General features: G+C 40.3%; 1 protein-coding gene and 1 long non-coding RNA gene across 2 annotated transcripts in view; both read right to left on the reverse strand.

The window, feature by feature from the left end:
• The window catches only part of SBF2 (SET binding factor 2), a 500,212-nt gene that overhangs the window by 338,335 nt on the left and 139,876 nt on the right, over window positions 1-22,001 (reverse strand).
• Window positions 7,728-22,001, reverse strand: part of LOC102374871 — a 15,910-nt gene continuing 1,636 nt past the window's right edge. The window contains exons 2-3 of the long non-coding RNA XR_323115.3: window positions 9,544-9,615; window positions 7,728-7,750 (exon numbers count right to left, since the gene is read on the reverse strand). This is a non-coding gene — a long non-coding RNA (uncharacterized LOC102374871). The remainder of the gene's footprint in view (window positions 7,751-9,543; window positions 9,616-22,001) is intronic.

Genomic DNA, 22,001 nt, shown 5'->3' on the forward strand with positions numbered 1-22,001 from the left:
TGGGGTGCAGACACAGTGGAGGTGGGGGGGAAGGGAATAGACAGGCAGCAGCTGTGGCTATGATCCCAACTCCGAGTAGGGGCTGGACCTGGAACTGGAGCCACAGCAGCTGCCTATCCCACCCCCGCCAAGACAAGTGGCTTCCCCGCCATGTTAGATGAGGAGGAATCCTCATCTTAGAATCAAATAAATATGGTACCTTTGTTAAACAACTCAGATTATTGCATGTAAAAACACTGCAGAAAAATATCAATATATTTCTCTGTCTTTCTGGAATGTTTACATTGGGTATTTGACAATACTTTGTGCATGGTTAGTGTTACCATTTCCCATTTAGGGTCACTTAATTTCCTTTTGATGACTGAGTGAGTTTCTACAAAGAATACATAAACACTGAAAGATATAAAAGATCCCCAAAATCAACAATTTTAGAATGACAATTCTGCACAGTGGGCCTCTACTCAGGTTAAACCCACATGATTGCTGTCCATTTAGGAAAAAAACCCTCAAGAGAATTGCTTCTCAATACATGCCGAGTCAACTAAGTTATCAATTACAGCATTAGCATCCCCATCAACCTACATTTACATGCATTGTCAGCCAGATATCTTAAACAATCAAATACTCAGTTCTGGATCACGTTTTATCATGATCACAGAGGTGGTTAGCTTCCAAGGTCAGGATGATACCTAGGAAACTAACTGGTTCAGAGAGGCATAAGCTTTCGTATGCAACAGTATAATTCATCAGATGCTAAGAATGGACTGCTGCCACAGCGCACACCATTTCCACCATGAATTCAGTAGGCCCCTATCAATACCATACTGCTTGATCGACTTTAATGGACAGACCAGCACTTTCAAGTAACCTCCATAAATCAAATATGAGTATTAAGTTGCATGAAAGTACATCAGATTCAGCTTAAACAACCTTTCATACTGATCCCCTCATACTGACACCCTCATCCTATTCTGAAATGTTCGTTGCCTGACAAAGTGTTTTTAAACCTGAAAGCTTGCTAAGAAAAATATTTTTCCAACTATTTAGTTGGTCTAATAAAAGATATCAGATTTACCCAAAGAACCCTGACAAACTGTATAGGAGATATTTGAAAGCTATGAGATCAAAACCTGAAAAGGTAGCTGAGTATCTAAATGTTTTTATCTCTTGTTTTAAATCTTGATCTCTCTGTTACAACCTACAATGGGCTTGTAATTAAACTGGAAATTTATTTTGTAGTCCATAAGACTTTCTTTTGAAGAACAGGATGCTCTAAAAGCAGTTTCCTGTTACATATTTCACACTAAAATAGTACTACAGAGACATAGTAGGTAGTTTCAACAGGACTGTAGATACCTAGTAATGGAATGTACGGCACAAAACCAAGTGCTTACACCTTCTTAACGTTGTTCTCCCATTTTGTCACAAAGGTACAGCTGCATCCAACAAGACAAATAATTGTTGCTGAAAGACTGTGCAAAAACTGATTCTTTAGAAGAGGATCTCAAGCTTACAAAATACAAGTCTTATCTGCTTCCTTAACATACCAACTCCTACAACTTCAAACGCTGATTTAGCTAAAAGTATATGCTTTTAATTATTATCTTCCCCTGTAGGCAGTAATAGGTATTACTTCTATTCTGGAAAAACCTGCTGGAAAAGTTTCAGTGCACCACAGTTAATGTGAACTGTAGATGATTTATAGCCAAATTTACTATTTGTTCACTTTAGAATACATGAACCTAATGAAAATATATTTGGTAAGAAAAACTGTAATGTTTTTGCTAACACCTGTCTAGGAAAAATGAATATTCCATTCCTACTATAACATATAAACAATGAGTTTTGCCTGATATGGAGAGACAGTTGTTTTACAATTCTATCAGTGAGATTATTATCTGTGTCACTTCTGAGAAAGGCACTTCCAAGAAATTCCTGGCTGCCAAACAATATCCAAAACAATAATTAACACAGACATTTACTGTATAAGTCCATTGCAATATTTGCTATGAAATAGTAAAAAAGATGTGGGAGGGAAAGTAAGATTTGGATATAAGGAACATTAAATGGTACTATGAAAAGCCTTCCCAATAGAATAGTCATGAGACTGACAGTATAAAAAGAAAGCATTAAATAAACCAGTCGGTATACCCTAGTTGTTACTAACAATATTCATTTTTAACATTTTCCAGGCAATTATATATTTTTAAGAAATTTAGCTTTTATGTCAAAGGACAAGCAGCATATGGTGTAGAAATTCCAGAAAGTACGGTGCTTTCCACCGAGTTTCAGTTTCCTGTGCAGAAAAATGTAGCCAGCAATGTAAGACATTCATTGTCCTATTCTGCAAGATAAAGCCGTTCATCATAGCCTCATGTCAACCTTGCATTTGATATACATTTACCAATTTTGCTGGTATAGATACTCTCTTGTTCTTATTACAAGCCTGTCTTTTCTTTTTCCTCCAAAAGAACTATACTGATCACACAGACATAGGGTTGACCTATAATTGGGCTTCCCACCGTTGATTTTTCCACTTGCAGTGTTTTTTGCATTAAATAAAAATGCCAAATCAGTGTTTTATTTTTAGTGCATTTAACCTGTGGATCTTTTCCTTTATTTGATGCTCCTGGGCAAGAACAACTCTTGCTTTTTATCTGGACAGTTTTTATCATCCTATATGCAGAGAAGGCTGTTTTTCCTAATATTAAACTTGTAAAAAAGTGGGTTTGACCTATATTCAGAGATCAACCTAACAATGGGAACAATACAATATGCAAGTTGGGGGGTACAGGAGGGGGAAGCAGCCATATTCTCTACAGACAGGTATGACACCAAAAGCCCTCATATACAAACAGGTGCATGTGTGTGTGCTTGACAGGGGGGAGTAGGGGAGATACTAATTAACCCCCCCCACACACACTTTTTAGCATATCTTATTGTGACAGACAATGGTTTTGTTGTAATATTTCTCATTAAACCGTGTCCCTGCAGGTTTCCCTCACTTTATGCTGTACATGCACTCCTGAAAAATGGCGCATAACTCTAATTCACATAAAGGGAACTCATTTTACAATGTAACAAATAGGGATATGTTCCAAGACTTCGACTGGACTGACACCCAGACCCATTTCTACCACTTTTACAAGACAATTTTGGTACTCACCAACAACAGACAGTACACACAAGGACAGAGGGCCCCCCTCACCAGCTTCTGCACAGTTCAAAATCTCCAGTTTTGTCTCTAGTGTTAGTGAAGTTTGCTTGCGCTTCATTGATGGACCAGGGAGAGGGGTAGGAGATGAGCTAGCAGGACGCTTAGAAGCCATATTGGGAATGGCAGCTACAGAAACACGTGTCGCAGACAACGAGCAAGGAGCACAGATCCACACAGGAGACTATATTTTGGTGTGCGCCACTCCCACAATGCATCGCACAAAGCAGCTGGCTGTAGGCTTCCACCACACTGATTGCATAAGAGTGAATTTTCCCATATAACAAATTTTTGGTATAAAAAAGTTAAATGCATAAGAGCGAATTCCCACATACTGAACACGCATAAAATGATGGAAACCTGTATTGTAATAATGCTGCATGCCTCTGTTTCCCTGACTACCTTGTACAAGGGGAAAAGAAGGGATTAAGAGGCGTAACAGTATCCCGCCCCAGGAGTGGCCATGATGCTCCTGGAGCCCACTCAGCCCTTGTGACCCCTACTTTTTTGGGGTGATCTTCCCTTCTGCTTGCCTGCCACATCCTTATGTAATTATGTTTTTAGGAAAAAGGGGAGGCTGTGTACACTCACACGTGTGTGTATGGCCCTCAACAGCTCACCAAAACTCATTAAGTGGCTCTCCAGCCCAAATAATTGCCCACCCCCGTCCTAGAGGAAGAGCCCTGGAGGGTCATGGATAACACCAGGTCTCAATCTAGGAAGTGACAGGTTTACTCCACTCTAGATCATGTAGCACACACCCTGAAACCAGAGGAGAGTTTACTATAGTGTTAGAGTGATATTACAGCCAGAAATTATATTAGAAGCAAGGATGGTTTAGGGCGATATCATTTATTGGATCAACTACGTAGTTCGGATAAAGTTAAGAGAAGCTTTCAAATGCTAGACATTTTTCCTGAGGAAGACGAGTTTACTATTACAGTGATATGGATCACTTAGTTAAATGGCCAATGAATTTTAATACAGATAAAAGTAAGACAATACATATGAGAAACAGGAAAGCAAGTTATACTTACAGGATGAGAGACCGGGTTAAAAAGCAATGACTTGGAAAAAGATTTAGAGGCCAGTGTAATAATGTTTTAGGACAATGAGGAGGCAAAAAGGCTCATATGTATAACACATAAAGAACTAGGGAAATGGTTTTGCCTCTGTATAAAACATTCATAAGACCAATACTAGAATGCTGAGTACTGAAAGGTGTAGGAATACCATGAGTCACAAGGAGGACCACAAATACGAACAAAGAAAAGAGAATTAACTTGATCATTATGTAAAGGTACTTGAACATAGTACAAATGTTTAATGCAAGTGTGGAGGGAGAGTCAGGCAATGGCACAGCAAGTTCCAGTGGGTGGAAGTAAAAGTTAGTGAACCTCAGCTTCAAAAAAGGTTCAGTTCTCTGATCAAATGTTGGATAATCTTTTCATGACAAGTAGTAGAATTGCCAAAAATTGGAGTCAAATGTGAGATGGGGTAGCCTTCTTGAAGATCTAGATTTCTGAAGAAGCCTTTTAATCTCTCTGTCCAGAGAAAAGAAACTCAGACTGGGTAGTTGTGGCTGTTCTTTCTGATCTGAGACTCTACGGATCGGACCCTCAGGTTTATTCCCTTCTGTCATGGTCCTGAACATAATCATACCATTTGCAGTTCCACAATAAAATAATGATTATCATCAAATTATGCTTTAAGGTCTCAGCTAGTCATCTGTAGGAATTGACAAACATTATTTTTCTCTAGGTTTGGTTGAAAATAGGATATTGAGTGCAGTTCACTGGTGCATGGAATTACCTTGCTCATATGCTCAAGGTCATACATAATGACAGATCCAGGGTCAGAAAGGAATTTTCCTCCAGGGCAGACAACAAGAACGTTAGGAATTCTTTTGGTTTCCTATGCGGCACAGAGCATGGTTCTCTGGCTGGGATCAGCAGGGCACATTTTACCTCATCTGTTCACTGGCACTGGAGTGGAGAAGTTCTAGTCCCCCCTGTTTTGTATCTGTAGTACACCATCTTAGGTTTTGGGGTGTTTTTTGTTTTTGCATTTAATTAACATACACAGCGTTTGTGGACCTTGAAGGAGAACTGTAGAGGTTAAAAGCATACTTTAAATTCAAATAAAATCCTATGAAGGTCCAATCATAATGTGTGAAGGAACCCAGTAATTCTCACTTTTCCTGAAAAAGAATAATACGAGTAAGTAGAAATGAGCACATGTGCTCTTCCATAATGTACAATGGCACTTTGCAGATAGGACTCACAAAAAGAAGGAGCTTCTGTTACTTCTTCATTGATGTTAACTCCCTGAATAGTTCACACTTTACTTTAAGGTGCTCTTTTAAATTTATTCATATTAAATAATATAGATGGCATTTTATAGGATAGTTGAATTATATTACACAAAATTGATTAAATTATATCTTACTCTATTTTGTACAGCACAACATATGTTGATGGTGCTATTTAAATTGCATCAAAAGAGCTACTAATGAATAGAATGAAGTCGTGAAAAAGGTAAGTAATTAAATGGAACTCTAAAATCAGAAAAGGATATGATTTTTTTCATTTAAAAAGCATAAAAATAATATTTTTCTCTCTCAAAATCCATAGTAATCCTCTGCATAACAATAGCAAGATCAGTCACTATGGGGCTTCCCTTCTTTTGTCCCTTAAGTATACAGAGGAAATAGAAATATTTCAAGGTATCTGTAATGTTGGATTCCTATTTGAATGTAAAAAAAAGCAGCTACAGCACTTAACAACACTGAGTCTCCCCCCTCAAAATTATACCCCAGGTGAAACTATTTGCAGGAAAAATGAGAAGTCAGGAGAAAAAGGAAACTCTTGAGTTGTGCAACATTTGTACAGTATGGCTGAGAAAGAACATGTTTTGTTAAAACACCTACTATTTACCCTTCCAACATAAAGCAACAATAAGTTACCTGGACTTTTTTTAACCCAAGAATAAGTCTTAAAATGTCCAGCTCTAAAATACCTAAAGCTAAATTATTTGAAGCAAGATTATTCTGAAAATTTTTCTGGAAGTACATCAAAAGACAGGCAATGTTCTACAAGTAGGATACAGCAGTCTACCTGCTACATGGGAGTAAACCTAAATCCTACTATACCACAGAATCTAAAATTTAAAAAGCTTTGTCTGTCTTACTGGTTCTCAACTATTTTAGACACAAGGCACCCTCAGAAAATACCAGCTCTTAGCTTTCATGTTTTTTCATTATGGAAAAATGATAGAACAATTCTTCTACTGCAAAGAACACAGAAAGACAACAAATCAGAATGATTTTGGCACTGTGGATTCCTATTTGAGATCTCTGGGTTTATCTTGTGAATCATGTGCAGGTGTGTATATATACCTAACTAAGGTAATATTGTGCGGCACCCTTAAAAGGATCTCACAGCACCCAGGGTTTCAGGATACCTTGGTTAAGAATCATTGCTCTAAATTCATTGCCAGTTATGTCATACATGCATGTGTCATGTACTCCTCTGAAACTCAGACTTAGTGTTCTTGGCTGAGCATATTAAGTCTTCAAGAATTCTGAAGCTACATATTGGTGTACTCAGTCACTTTGCCTCAGGAGTAACGATACAAGATGAGCAAAAATAAATCTCATGCATGCAGCATTTCCTGATGCAGCAATATTTCCTAAATCTTCTAAAGGATAGCAGCCTAACCTTGTCTATTTTTAGGCATTACATTCAAAATGTAAAACAGATTGAGCTGGATAGAAAATAGCATGAAAAATATTCTCTGCAATCCCAGAACTAATTAAATGAAAATCTGAAAATAACTGTCCAAACTCTGGACAAGCATGAACAGAATAATAAAAGTGCTTGGACAGTTTGTGTGTAGGTTATATTGAAGTAACTTTCAACAGTAATGTATCAGTAAATGTGTTGACCCATGGGATTTGAAAAAACTAATGATATAGTTACAGTCTCTAGCTTCAACAGCATAAAGGGAAACCAGTTTTGTTTTATACAGAGCTTTTTAGGCTGGGGAGTGGACAGGGCTAACAAATAGACAGAAGAACATTTCTACAGTGCATGCTACCTATTATTAGTTTATTCTTCTGAAGTCTTGTACAACATATAGTACAAAATGCCTACAATTCTTAGCACATGTGTAGGATTTCATCCATCAGTCCCAAAAACTGGAAAGTTAGGTACATTATATGAAATTATCTATGTAAAAGATAGTAATTAAACTATAGGAACTATTACAATAAAACGTTTTCCCGAACTGTCCCTATATATGCCCTACACTGCTCTTCCCTTCCTGTATCCTTTTTTCAATTATTATTTTGGTCTTTCTGAATCACAGTTCCCTTATGTCAATCTTTTCCAGATTGCCAGGCTTTACTTATGTCTTAGCTCCCTCCTTTTACTTCACCTTTGATTTTTTTCTTTTTTGCCTGTCCAATGTATTTTAGGGAATCCTTATTTAAGTATTGCATTGCTCTGATTATGTCTGTCATTTTTTCTTCTTTTCCTACAAAACAATCAGAAGAACAGCACTCAATTTATGCAGCCACCTTATAATAGGAATATAGACAAAGTCTTGGCTGGGATGATCTAGTTGGGGATGGTCCTGCTTTGAGTAGGGGGTTGGATTAGATGATGTCCTGAGGTCCCTTCCAACCATAATTTTATATGATTCTACAATGTCACTGTACCTTAACAGAAATATACAACATATAGTAAAAGCTCTGTTATCAGCATGAGTGGGGAATGGAGATGCCGATAATCTAAAAATGCAGGTTACCTGAGGCAGGGGTTTTCGGCCAGACATGGGGGCGGGGAAGGAGGTGTCAGCACAGGGTAGTGGTAGTGGTCACGACATGCAAGCTTCCCCCCACAATCCAGCTAGCCGGCTCGAAATTCCAGTTAGTAGAGTGTGCCAGTTACTAAAATGCCGGTTAATACAGCTTTTACTGTACCCGTGTAAACTATTTTGAAGAAAAAGCTGTTTTTCCTAATATTGAACTTGAAAATGTGGGTTTGACATGTGTGCAGGACTCACTTAAAATATTATAGTATATGTTTTATTAAGTGAAGTTATAGTAACGTAAGTAAAAATAGCTTGTGTTCAGGAAAGCACATGCCTAAATCCTAGCGATTCCTACAAGAATATGGCACATAATCAGTGCTGTCTGAGTAGTACAATAGCCTCATCTGGGCCAATGATACAAGAGATTCTAAATTTTATACAGACTTAGGTAATTTCTGTTTAAAGTACTTGAATATACACTGGTTCCAATTTTAGCTTATAAATGTATTTTGTTGTTGAGGATATTCTCATCTATTACTGTATTCAGTGTACTATAATCTTCACAAACTATATAAAGATATTTTTAACTTTATGAGAGAAGTAGAACATATACATTGTTAAATATAAATTCATTTTGTCATTATTTGTTAGTTTATTTACAGCTTTTACTAAACCAATACAACAAAATTGGCAATAACATGATATAAAATATAATAATAGAATATGTAATTAATGGTTATGGTTAAAGCATACAATTAGATTATATATTCTACCAGTTTAAACACAATTAAAATAAAACAGTATCTGATACAAAAAATAAACAAACTGAAGCAATATACTACACTACAATAAAAGAATAAATAAATAAAAACAGAGGAACTCTGTTTGATTTTGGCCCTTATTTTTTGTGTACATAATATAAATAAATTTAGGGAGTACAGGACAAGCTCTAAGTTGTCAAGAAGGAGCCAGTTATTTTTGTCATTAGCTGAATATTTAACATTTTCCACTATTAGAAAGATATATTTTCTTATTTCTTCAAAGAATGAATAAGACCACAAATTATAATTTAAGTCACCTATTTAATTATTTCTGAAAGAACATATCTGGCCTGCATATGGAGTCCAACACCACCTATCCATAACAACTGCATATCTCATTTGAGTAAATAACAGCCTAGTAATTAGAATTTTTTCCTTTTTTGAATGAACAGAACAGGCAGTAAACAAAAGACTGTAGTGCTGGTGCCACCGTGAAGGCTTCAGCTCCTATAACCACAGTTCACTCTTCAGTGGTATGTTGGGAAGAGAATACTAGATGAGAATAACGCCTAAGGAATTAAAAGAGTAGTTCTGATAAGATTTAGATCTGAGATAACTTTTGAGGGCCCAATAATTAGAATTCTCTATTTTTCAGCCACAAATGTCTGTGTGTTATATAATATCATCTGTCACTGCCAACTGTTCAGAAAAATGGCTGTATTCCAAACGTACAATTTTTCAAACAGGAACTACCTTTGCTTCATGGAAATACGCATATTCTTGCCAGCCGTAGACAGTGTGAAATCCCAATGCCCTCTGTTCACCCTAATAACAAGACATGTTTATACTGTAAAGCTGGTGATACAGCAAAAACACTTTAAAAAACAAAACTAAAAAGGAAAAAAAAAGAGAATTCAAATGAGGAGAGGAGAGGAGAGGAGAATCACTAGCAAGGATACACTAGTGCCTCAGAGGAGGAAAAGGACACACAAAAGTATCTGCGCAGTGTCCCAGGCAAAAAATGTGAAGCATTATCCACAAAGTCTAAAATTCAGTTCATCTTTCCACCACAATCCAGGAGCGGCTCTTTTTCAACTGCTCCTGATTAGCTTTCCTGTCATCTAACCCATCTTCTCCAATTTCTTTCACCTCTTCCTCTTCACTCTCCATCTCGGACCCTGTTAAATCTTGCTATTGCTTCCTTTATCATCTTTTTATAATTAACTCTTCCTTTCCATTCTTGTAACAAAATGTGCAAACTGTTTTTAAATGTGAAGGGTTTCTCACGCAGAAATTTCCAAAATGTTTTACAAGCTAGATTGAGATACCATCTCCTAACAAAGCTGTGAGGGGTTATGGAGACAGAGTGCAATTACTTAAATCAGAATTTTGCAAAAACACAGCGGATAACACTCCTACTCTTGTATGGGGAGATCTTTAATAATCACAAGTAGTCAGACATGGTTTTGTGTTTCATCAAAAGATGTCTATTCTAAAATACAGTCTTCCCCTAAAACCACACTGAAGCAATGCTTCTGTTATGACTCACTGGCTTAAAGAATCGCTAACCCTTCTTCCTAACCTCCTAAGTTTTATTTTGCTGTTTTCATTCCATATACTCATGAATGCCTGATCCTGCATAACTTGAGAACTGATAACTGGTAAAGATGAAAATAGGTGCAGAAACAAACTCTAGGCTTTACGTCACCTAAAAGTACTCCATAACAGTCTGGGCAATAATAAAAACACGACAGTGATGTAGAAATAAATGAGCTATGTTCTGATTATATTGTTACAGCTGCAGATTTCAGGACCATTATATGTCTAGGGAGAGAAGAGACACCAAAAATGAATATTATCAATATAATTCAGCTTCCTGAGTTTCCTGAATTTAACTTTCCATCAATGATTTCTCTCTCCATCTGCACAGAATCAGCATAGTAACATCCTGGTTATTGACATGATGTTTGAAGAAATGGCCATCCATCGTAGACTGCTATCAAAGATTTTAAATCATTTCAATATAGATGGATTATATTAAGGGTCTACTCAATTTGCGATTCTGCAGATTTCGCAGAAACTGCAAAATCCAGGAGTGTCTGCAAAATCAACTTAAAATAAAATCTTAATAAAAATAAAATAAAATGCCAGAGGTCCTCATTGGCCTGGAGTGGAGAGGCCCCGACTTGTCAGGTGGCACAACAGGCAGCAGACAAGATGGCAGCTGCCCCCTCGTCCTTTCCTCCTCTGCCAGGGCCTCTCCACCAATCGGCACCAAGGAGCAAGGCCACACAAAGGGCATTCAGAAGACAAGATGGTGGCTACTCCCTAGTCCCTCCTTCCCCCACTTGGGCCTCTCCACCAAACAGTGCTGAGGGGCAGGACCACCGGAGCACATCCAGGAAATATCCATGGCATTTGCTACTTATGCCATAACCAACCCACGAAAATTGTTTAGTTTCTCCACAATTTAAGTAGACACCTAATTATTATAATCTAATTGACTAAATCCAAATGTCTACTATTACTCTACAACTAACGTAGTAAAAAGAAGTGCAGAAAATCTTAGTCATTTGGTTTTTTCAAGAATTTTTTTAAAAATGTGTGTGGCTAAGGCCCTTCATTTATTGACAGCTCCCCCGTTAGTCTGAGCACCTGCTTCATTCTTAATGGTGTACAGTGAACAATAAAACACAAGGAAAACAAACAAAAAAAATCAAAACCAAAAAGTGTGGAACACAAGCTAATACACTGACGTCTCATAGTACAATGCAAGCAAATCACACTTTCAGACCTGGGTAAAAAAATTTCTTTTCATTTCTCCAGAGAAGGACAATTGATTGTTGCATACTGTATTGTACCTTTCCATAGAATTAGGTTAACATTCCATTCCTTTACATACAGATTCTTGTCATCTGGAATGAGCGCTAAGCATTTAAAACTTGATACTATCCCATCACTAATTTCAATCTGTTTATTTCCTTCAACCTCAAACCACTTTATAGCAGTTAAAAATTCAGCATGTACACTTGTATCATATGCAAAACATTTGACAGATTATAGCTATACTTAAAGCAGAAGTAAAATAAGAAGCAAAAACAGAAACTGTCTGCAAACTTTTGGTCTTCAGAATATCACACAGTAAGTGTTGGTGTTCGAGTGACGATGTAGCTATGACAATCCACGAAATGTGAAAGGAAAGTATTTTTGTGGGTGCTATTCTTTATTGGATGGACTTCATGGTTGTGAGAGACATAGAAAAGGTTTCTGAATGCAGTGAATTCTTTTTCATTTCTTTGACTTTTCAGGGATATAAGTTAATAGTAACCTAGTGTACTACAGGAGTCCATAAAAGGAATGAAATGTTATGAATTTCGTAAGTTAATTCAGAACATACACTCCTTCAGAAAAAAAATAAAATTCCACGATAAAGGCAAAGGGTAAGCATTCAGAAAATTGTTCACTGTTTGATACTGAGCATCATCTAACTATAAATCAATTAAATTTGGTTTGCAACCCAAGTTCCATTTTGTAATGCAGCTCGCTGGAAGTATAATCAATCTTAGACACAAATACTGGATCATATTCTTATGATTCTATTAAGCGCATGACCTGTTAACATTTACATCAGACAACTATAATTATAAGGCCTGCTACATAGAGAACTTTAATGAAATGCAGATCTAATAATGTACTGTCAGTGACTTTATACTGATATTCTCAATTTTAAAAAAAATTCAAACAATTCTAGAACTGCTTTTCAGAAAAAAGATAAAAAACAAGTTAGCACTGCCCCTGAAAAATGTCTGGGCATTAAGAGCATGTAAAGTGGGCTGTATTTGATTCAGATTTGGCTTCAGCTTGATTCGGGGGGCAGTGATTTGATTCGTTGATTCGAATCACTGTCCCAGTTCGATTCGGCCGAATCCAAACCTGAGGATTCGATGCCGATTTGGAGAATCAGCAATTTGGCCGTAGACACAGCTTTAAATGTTTTTCTACATACCTCAAGGTAGCAGGTGCGGCTCGTGAATGCTAAGATGGTGGGACGGATGGAGTGTCCCACAGAAGCGCGGCGGATGGGCCCCCCACATGCTCGGCAGTGGACCCACCCACCACAACCCCTGGCTTGGCAATTGGCCATGGGGGGACCCTGGATGCCCCCCATGACCTGGAGGCACCAGTCGCCAAGCTGGGGGTGGAGGGGCACCTGCGCACTCTGTGGTGGACCCAGAAGTGGATCAGAAGTGCTCCACAGACCAGGTCTGCCCCATGGGCCAGCGATTGAGCACCACTGGTTTAAATTAATGTAGTCTAACTACAAAATATTACAGAAGCAATATTTTTCTGTGTCATTCTGACTGTGATGATAGAGCACAAGGGGCAACATTTATATGTAAATATCTGTGCAGTCTAAGATGCACATATTTTGGGCAGCATCTGTCGACAGTCTAAACAAGTCAGACATATAAAACAAGAAGCACTGGTAAGCCTAGCTAGGCCCACAAGTTTGCTGAAAACGAAAGATTCATAGAGCTTTTTCAGCATCCTTTAAAAACAGTTATTTAGAAGAGATTTGGATGGAGAGAGTGAAGACTGAAAGACACACTAGAAACGAGCCAAGAATGTAATGCTAAAGCTGTAGGGACTTGAATGTTTTGCAATGTTGGACATTCACAAACTCACATTAATTTACACCAGCAAGTCATGAGTTTATGAGCTTGGCATTGAACATAAATGCAGAAGAAGGGATTCATAACAACGTGATAGTCAAGCTATTTTTAGTTTGCAAATGCCTTTTATTAGACATGTCATTTTTTCTCTTTACCTTGCTCAGGAGACCTCTTTCAAATATAAATACATTTGTTAATCATTATATGAAGAAAATAAAGAGAATATGGGATACCATATATATGCTCACTCTTAAAATCAAAGTTAAAAAAAAATACATGTGATGCTTACTATATACCAGAAAACATTTTGTGACTCCATTCTTATTAATAAGTAACACATTTTACCAAATGAGAGGATTTCAGCTAACTTGGCAACCTCCTTCAGATGAGAACCTTCTGTCATTAAGCACTCAAAAGGAATTTTATACATGTGTGTACTTCTTCAATTTAAGCAAGCCCAACTTGAAATCCCAAGGTACAATATGGAACATAAAATATATTTTTAAATTAGAATACTAATAAAATTCTCCAAAATTAGAATATGAACAAATACCTTTGGGACAACTGATTTGTTCATTGTTTCAAAACACAATACTTCAAATTCCAGTAAAAATCCTGAAAACCTATAAACGCTTAAACTAATTTTGACATTGAATTGGAGCTTCTCCACTAAGGAAATCTGCCAACCAGATGCAAATTCATTTTACCAGATTTATTTTGTACTTTAGGGGAAAAAAATTAGTTGTAAACATGCTAAAACAGGCTACAAAACGAAAATCTTCTCTTCTTCCCTCTATTTACAGTCTGGATTATAAGCAAAGTAATTATGAAAGATACTGTAAATCAATATACTAGCTGCTGCTAAATCAATTTAACAAAACTGAAATTTGGAAGGACCTTTAAAGAAAATAAAAGTAACCCCTTTATAACACAATGTTACTAGTCTTAAACAATTAGCTCACACATGTAACATCTTCCATCTAATCACAACATATAAAAAACATCTTAGTTGCCATAAAAAGCATCTCTCTCCAGCTGTACACTTAATGAGAAGACAGGAATAGAAAAATGACATATGTGTGCATATTAAAGCTTAAGTTGGGACTTGGAAAAAGTCAGGAATTCAAATTATTGCATTAACAACACATCTAGGTTTCAACACTCCTGAAAAGCTAACTGCCATGGTCCATTACTGTTCTAGCTATCTGCTTAAAGAAAATAAGGGGTTCTCATCATCACATTTAAGCATCATGGAATCTTGAATGTACTTATTTTCACAACACTACCCTGAAACATGGGGGTGCTTTTATTGTATTTTACAGACATGGAGTTGAAGAAAACAGGGATGACCAAATGACTTGCCCAAGGTCTTTGTCTCTCATCCTGGCTACAATGAGCATGTAAAATGCCAGAATGTACAGTCATCAAGTGAGTTAATCCTGATGACAAGCCAGATACAGATTCAATCAGGGGCGGGCAATTATTTTGGATGGAGGGCCACTCAATGAGGTTTGGTGAGCTTTCGAGGGCTGCATGGGTAGCCCCACCCCTTGACAACTGCCCCGCCCCCAGTCACTATCTTGGGACCGGAAGTCCCACCCCCTAACCCCTGGCCTTTGCCACCAGAAGTCCCTCCCCAAAATTTGCCATCTTGGAACCAGAAAAAAACTAAATCATACACTACACTAAAAGTCAAACACCTACTATAACACCTTTTAATTTTATTACAAAAAATAATTTTGTCATGATTTCTGTTTATATACTGTATATAGAGGTGACTGCATAATAACTCAAAATTAAATTCTTAGTCTTGTATACTGTGTGGGGAATGTGGTTGGGGGAGTATGTGTGTATGGTGGGGTGTGGAGGGTGCGGGGAGATGTGTATGGTGGAGTGTGGGGGTATTTGTGCATGGGAGTGTAAGGGGGTGTAGCTATATGTGTGAGGGGGCAATAGGGTATGTTGGGGGTGTAGATGTGGGTGTGCAAGGTTTGTGGGGTGAGGGAGGGTAGGAAGGTATGGGGAGCCCCCCACACTTCCCCATGGCGCAGCAGCAGGCAGGGGTGCTCAGGGCACTCATGTCCAGCAGCATGTGGCTCTGGCCAGTACAGCACATTGCAGCAAGAAAAACAGCCCCCGCCAGGCCATCTCTATCACTGACACTCCCTGCTGCATACACACAGTCCCTGCACTCACGCAGCATAAGAGGGAAGCCCCATGTGCAGGTCCCGTGACTCCTCAGTGAAGCTGGGGCCAGGGCTCCCCTCCACTTCCAGGGGACTCACAGAACCCGCCTGGAAGGGGGTAGGGAAGGCAGCCAGCTCCAGTGTGTGGGGCTTCCTTCCCATGCCGCGCAAGTGCAGGGGCTGTGCATGCGTGGTGGGGAGCGCCGGTGATGAAAACAGCTCGGGAGGCGCTGCGCTCCTTGCCGCAATGTGTCAGAGCCAATGCTGCAAGACACCAGCACCTATGCTAGGCACAAGCACCCCTGCCTGCTGCTGCTGTTGCTGCCACCACCTGCCAGGGCTGTGCACCATCGGGGGAATGTGGGGGGGTCCCTAAACCCCCCAACCCTCCCTCACACCACATGCTGCCCACCGGAGCTCCGCGCTGCCACCAGCCCATCCTATGCTATGCACTCCTGCCCACTTGCAGCTCCACCCCAACTGCTTCCCTACCTGCTGCCTGGGGAGAGCAGGATGCCAGGAAGCCAAGCAGGTCCCCTGGTGGCTGCAGTAGTGGCAGCAGCAGCCCTGCCCAGAATCTGTGTACAGGCTGGGCTGGGCCGTTCTGCCCACGAGGGTGAGTGAAGCGAACAGGGTAGGTTGGGGGCATGTGTATACGTGGGCGCCTCACTCCCACCCTCGTGGACAGAAGGGCTGGGCAGCGTACAATTCGTTGGTGGGTGCCAAGGGCCAGATGAATGTGTCCGGCAGGCTGGATCCAGCCCACAGGTCATATTTTGCCCGCCGATTGATTAAATCCCCTCCTCTGTTGCCAGGGTCAATGCTGAGGGCTACATCACTGGAGCTGGAATTGTTGGCAATGGTATCTGCTATGCTGTGGATTTCTGTTTCTCCTCAGCCCTCAAAACCATGTGGGGCTTTCCAGAGCTTGCCCTTATGGAAGGAGTCTCAGCTCTTTTTCAAGTTTTTGCCTGTCTTTATAGTGGCTTGTCAGTGCCTGTCACTGGAAGCACTGGTGCTTGTTCAATGATGTCACACATGCTGCTCTTTCATCTTTTCTGAGTTCTGTCTTTACTGTTCTAGTCTTCTGGAATTGCCTGTCTTTTTGATGCTATGCTAGGTGTACAGGTTTGTCCAAAAGTAGTACTCTTGAGCTCATTTACACAAGATCTGATGAGACCACCATGATCTGCTGCAGAACCTGAAGTTTGAACCTCAAATTTCACACACTAACAGTACCAGCATAGATAAACGTAGTTAGCTGTGTTAGTCTGAAGCTAAGAAGACAGGGCAGGGTGAGAGAGCCAAGAGCTTTTGTGATCTACAGCCTACTTCATCAGATGCTGTCAACAGACCTGCAGAGAGCAGGGCTAATTAACAGAAAGGAATCGGGGAAAAAAAAAAAGCTATCTTAGCGTACCTGAGCAAGTTCCTTGTGTAGACTGATTTCAGTTGCTTTCATTTGGCTAAGTATGATGCCACCCATGAGTAAAGACAGCTAGTTAGCCTGTTAGGCTGGGAACAGATGTTACACATAAACCGGTTTAAGTGATTCGAAACTGGTTTAAACCTGTAATGCAACATAAGTTCAGTGCATATAAACTGCTTTCAAAATGGCCAAACCTGGTTTAAGAGAAACCTGGCTGGATGTAGGTCAGGCTTAACTGATTTTAATTAAGCCACCTTAAGGAACCCCTGACCCAAGTTAACTCAGTCTCCCAGCACCCCAGAATGCTTTGCAGCCCTGGACTGCGCTGTCTGTTCCAAAAGAGGAGGGCTAGGCCTGCCCCAAGCTGTTACAGAGCTGAGGCACTAAAGCCTCTGCTCCCCTGCTTCCTGCCTGCCCCTCTCAGCCCAGCAGGATGGGGGGCAGAGGAATGGACCCCCAGATCCCCTAGCCCCAGGCTGTACAACAAGGGGGGGGAATCCCTTGTGGCGGGAGCTTTTTGCTTCCCCCCCTTGCAGCTTGGCAAGCTGGGCTGGGATCGGCTCAGGCTCACACTCCCTCCAGCCTCTGCCTCCTGGGAGGGGGGGATACACCCCTCCCACTCCTGCCTGGCACTTGCTACCCCAAGCCAGGCTGGGATCACCCAAACACCACACCTACCTCAGCCATCCGCATCCAAGAGGCAGATAAGGGAAGAACGTACACCTCTCCATCCTGCCCAGCACCATGCCCCCCGCCCCCCCCACCCAGGGATTGCCTGGCACAGGGAGGGAGGAGCACCCACCAAGGGGCTTTTTGTCCTCCTACAGCTGAAGCCAGGCTGGGATCAACTAAGCCCTGCTCCTTTCCTAACCATTTGCCCCCAGGGGGCCAAAGGGTGAGAACACCCTCCCCAGCCTGGCACTGGCCTAACCAGGGTCTGCCTGGCATGGGGGGAAAAAGCACCCAACAGGGAGCTTTTTACCTACCTGCAGTTTGGAGCTAGGCTGGGATCACCATAGCCCCACTCCTTCCTCAACTGCCTGCTTAGAGGCAGATGGCTGGGGAAGGGGAGAGGCTGGGGTGATCCCAGCCTGGTTCCTAGCCATGGGGGGAGGGGGGAAGAAGGGGACTAGCAGCCAGGGTCTGCAGTGTGTTGGGGGAAAGCCCCCAAAAGGAATCCTCCATCTTCTGTGTCTTCCAATGCTTCTCTGATTGCCCCTCTTCCATGACACTGGAGGTCTATATGCATTGAGTCAATGAATGCCTCAAGCTCCGAAGCATCTTCAAGCATATCTACTTTTTCCTGCAGCTCCCCTACTTGATTTGAGGGAATCTATCAGGAGATACCTCTCACACCACGAACACTGCCCTCCCCCAGCTGTCTTTGGCAAGGACATGCAAGCCGCAGTTCCCACAAGTCAGACATGGATAAAGGCCTCGGTGGTCCATGGCTGCACGTGGACAGAGCCCATACACGTACAAATAAAGGGAGAGCTGACAGTAGCTGAGGCCTTGGCATTGTAACATCTTCCAGATGTCCTGTTGAGTCTTCTGCTAAATTCTTCTCTTCCGCTACTATTTCCTGGAAAAATTACCTCTTCCTCTTTTACCCACTTCCATTCAGCAAGCTTGCAGTAAAGGATGGGTCAGAAAGTGGCTGGTGAACTCCCCCTCTCGATGGCCTCTTCACTGGTGCTGGTTTCACTATGTTCTAATTAGCATAAACTTTCTAGCACAAACTATACAATATACAAAGTGTGAACTGCAGGTGCACACAGTTTGAAGCACTCTAAAATAGTGTATGTTTTTAAGTGTGTTGTTACTTCTTTGTTATAATACAATTATACTGTATATAATACATCTTTTGTCCCTGATGTCTTAAACTGTATAGTTCTAATGTTTGTCAGTATATCCTTAGTTTTCCTTTGGAATTTCTTGGAATTTTTGTTCCAAGGGGACAAATAAATGTGGATACACTCTGAAAACAAAATATACTAAAAACAAGAGGTAACAGAAACAGCTTTGCCACAAGTTCTCTTTTCACTAATGATAAAGCATACAAATGGTGTTAAATCTACCACTCAGCTGGGTATAAGAAGCTGCATCCTAAATTGTAAAGGTAAAATAGAGAACTGTGTGACAAGGATTTTTCTATATTACCTATAAACGGAACCCTCTCAAATTACAATTTAGTAAACATATGAATTAAGACTAGCAATTAAATTATTTAAATTATAAAAGGTGCTGAATACTCTGGCATCAATAAAGAAAAGCACTCAAACATGTTTAAATCTTAAGCATTTAAGTAGTGCCTCTGATTTCAACATACTAATATACCTGTATCATTGCAAAGACCAGTTATGCATTACAGTAAAATTAAAATTATGGGATTAGAAGCACAAAATGTTGGGAAAATTGCATTTTAAAATCACATAGGAATTCCTTCCAGTTCTTCATCTTTTTTCAAACTGTTTCTTCACGTGCACAAATTTATTTTCATAAATGAGTTGAAACTACTTATGGAAAATTTTTATACCACTTTGTTTTGCCAAGCTATGTCCATGTTCTAAACCATGCTATCTTTTAGCTCTATATACATTTTGAAGACTTTTGTTTCCTGTATTACAGATAAGAAACATTAATATAATTATATATGCAGAGTAAAAATGGTTTTCTAATTCAATCTGGAATGCTGTAAGCTTTTATAAATATTTATAAACTGAACACACAAATACTAATAGTTCATCCTCTCTTTAGTGCAAAGGTACTGTTCTGATGTTAGAAAACATTCCTCAGTGTACTTTTGCCAGGGAAAATGTGGCCTTAAAATATGCAAGCAATGCAAGGAAATTCTGAACTCCTTTGACTTTAAACATGTGGCTGTTTTGTGATGGTTAACAATTTCTGTGTTACTCAACTGTATGGCAGGATTTATGGGCTGAAATCAGTCTTGTATACAAAATCTTTTAAACGCAAAGTCTGCTCTTCACTGCATATTCTATGGCTAGTTGAATGCCTTGAGTGTCCTCATGTCTCCAATCAAACATTAGTACAGGTCATACAAGTCCATCACCAATCCTGAATCTTCTATCACCGAGACAGATGTTACTTCTTTAAACTTCTTTAAGAGACTGTTTGAATGGATGAAAGGAATAGGGAATACAACATAAAGCATGTAATATGGACCTATTAAATCCTTCAAGATGGCACTGATATCCCAAGCTGGAGAAGCTCTTTAACTAGGAAAATATACCCATATAAAAGCTTTCACAGATCTAGTTAGTATGGGTATTAAAATTATATATTAACCCTAAAGAGGAGTTTGGAAAGCTGAGATAACTGTTAAGTTGACACCTGTGCTCAAAAATAGTCCATACTGCTATAAAGACAGAAAATACATGTGTGTCAGATATCTGGGTGCTCTAGCAACACAGCTAGTATTGTTGAGCCCTGATAATGAATGTATTCCACTTGGCTGATTAAATTAAGCTAAGGACACTTGGTGCCTCTCCAACCAACCAGTATCTACACCTACACTTTGCTGAGGTTCAGAGAAATCAAGCCTTGGTGGGAAAAGTATCCTCATTTTTGTAGTATCTTATTTATCTGTAAGAAGCGAAGAGAACATATTGAATATGTCAAAGAACCAGAATTACCTCAGCCATTCTGGGGCTATCATGATCACTGGGCCAGACGGTTCACAAGATTTCTTGGTATTGATGGAATTGGAGGATAAGTAGGCTTGAGGACTAGAGAATCAAAATGTGTCAAACAGACCCCTGTCTGCCAGAACCAGGATTCTGACTCCCCAGACCCTAATCCCCATGTTCCTCTCCAGTTCCAGAGGTGGGGCTGGAGATCTTGCAGCAGCACCAGTGTGTGTGTGGAGGGGGGGGAAGGAAACGGGGGTCAGGGGCAACGTGTCTTCAGTCTCCTGACTCCAGGGGCAGGGCAATCCAGGAGAGCAGAGGCTGGAGGATCCAGGGATCTTCTGTTGCACTCTTTGAGCATATAAGCATCAGCAGTAACAAGGCAGACAAGGTTCCTTGGTTGAATTTGATATCTTTTATTAGACCAACCCAAATAGTTGGAGAATATTTATTAAGCAAGCTTTCGGGTTCAAAAACAGCAGTAACAAAGCACTTAAAAACATATAGTATGTTGGAGTGCTTCAAACTGTGCGCATCTACAGTTCACCTTTCAAAGCACTCTGAATCTGACATCGGTTCACACCTTGAGCATTACAGACTACAGTGTTAAACTGTATTTAATGAGTGAATCTTGGTGTATTTACTTGCATACAACTTGTGTCTTTTTTGCAAAAATTATCTGTTGGAAATTGGGGTGAGTGTCTTGAAAGAGGGAAGTACTAGGAACAGTGGACAGATTCTGCAGGAACTGAACTGCCCTGCCCCTCTTCTCTGGCTAGGTGGACCCTCAGCTGATGGGACAGGTGTTGCTGTCTGCCCATGCCCTTTACTTGAGAAGAGGGATTGGGCAGTTTGGTTCAACCAGCAGCACTGGCTGAATCAGCTAAGGAGCCAGTCCTGCTGGAGATGAACTGCCTCCCTCTTGTCACTGCGCCCATACTCACCCTGCTGGAGATTAACTGCCAGGCCCTTCTTCAGCTGGATGCACAGCCTGCAGTGCATGTTAGGTCCTGCAGTTCAGGGGTGAACAGAACAGCCCCAGGTTTTTGTTCCCACCTACAGCAGCAGCCTGTATTTTTCCTGAATAAATACCAATACTTACACTTAGGGGCACAACGACAGAGATTTTTTGGACCAATACCGATAGCCAATTTTTAAGGAGGTATATCGGCTGATACCAGTCTGATTTCTGATATGCAGCCCGGGGGGTTGAAAAGTTGTGTCCAGCTAGTAAGTCTGTTGTGGTGGAAGAGAAGGGGGAAGGGAAGGCGTG

Source organism: Alligator sinensis, unplaced genomic scaffold (genome assembly GCF_000455745.1).
Source record: "Alligator sinensis unplaced genomic scaffold, ASM45574v1 scaffold755_2, whole genome shotgun sequence".
Lineage (NCBI taxonomy): Eukaryota > Metazoa > Chordata > Crocodylia > Alligatoridae > Alligator > Alligator sinensis.